This window comes from Tupaia chinensis, unplaced genomic scaffold (assembly GCF_000334495.1).
Source record: "Tupaia chinensis unplaced genomic scaffold, TupChi_1.0 Scaffold000159_1, whole genome shotgun sequence".
Classification (NCBI taxonomy): domain Eukaryota; kingdom Metazoa; phylum Chordata; class Mammalia; order Scandentia; family Tupaiidae; genus Tupaia; species Tupaia belangeri.
This window is the reverse complement of record NW_006159630.1, coordinates 8,628,222-8,628,749: the sequence shown is the minus strand read 5'-3', so window position 1 is coordinate 8,628,749 and position 528 is coordinate 8,628,222. Positions and strand designations below refer to the sequence as shown.

General features: G+C 54.7%; 1 protein-coding gene across 1 annotated transcript in view; it reads right to left on the bottom strand.

The window, feature by feature from the left end:
* SDK2 (sidekick cell adhesion molecule 2) overlaps nt 1-528 on the bottom strand; it is a 131,090-nt gene that overhangs the window by 50,486 nt on the left and 80,076 nt on the right.

Sequence of the window (528 nt, the reverse complement as noted above, 5' to 3'; positions counted from 1 at the left end):
TCCCTTCTCCTCCTGAGATTGTGGACATGCACACACACGGCCAGCGTGACTCTCACACCGCTGGGTCCGGGACTCAGATCGCGGTCAGCCACGTGGGAGTCCAGCACCTTAACCACCACGCCCTGCGCTGGCCCCACTGCCAGTCCTTTTTGGAGTTCAGTAAACTGAGGAAGAGGTCACTGGCACCTCATCTTCCCTAAGCTGCATTTCCTCTTTGATCAAACAGGTTTCTTTTTGATTTATTGGCAGTGGGAGAGGCTGAGGGGAGGAGAAAATTGCTCGAAACTCCTGGTCACGTCAACTGAATATAAAAACTACAACCTACTAGGAATTCGACTGAAGCCAGAAATCCAGAGTGGAGCTCCACTCCCCTATTAAAGAGAGAGAGGAGGATGGCGCCTGGCCGGGAAGAATCGCTAATGAAGAGCGGCAAGTGCATCCCTGGAGGGCACTCGGGCTCCAGAGGAGGTCGTTGAAAGGCTGTCCTAACAGGGTTATGAGGGAGGCAGGCACGAAGGGCGGGCAGGC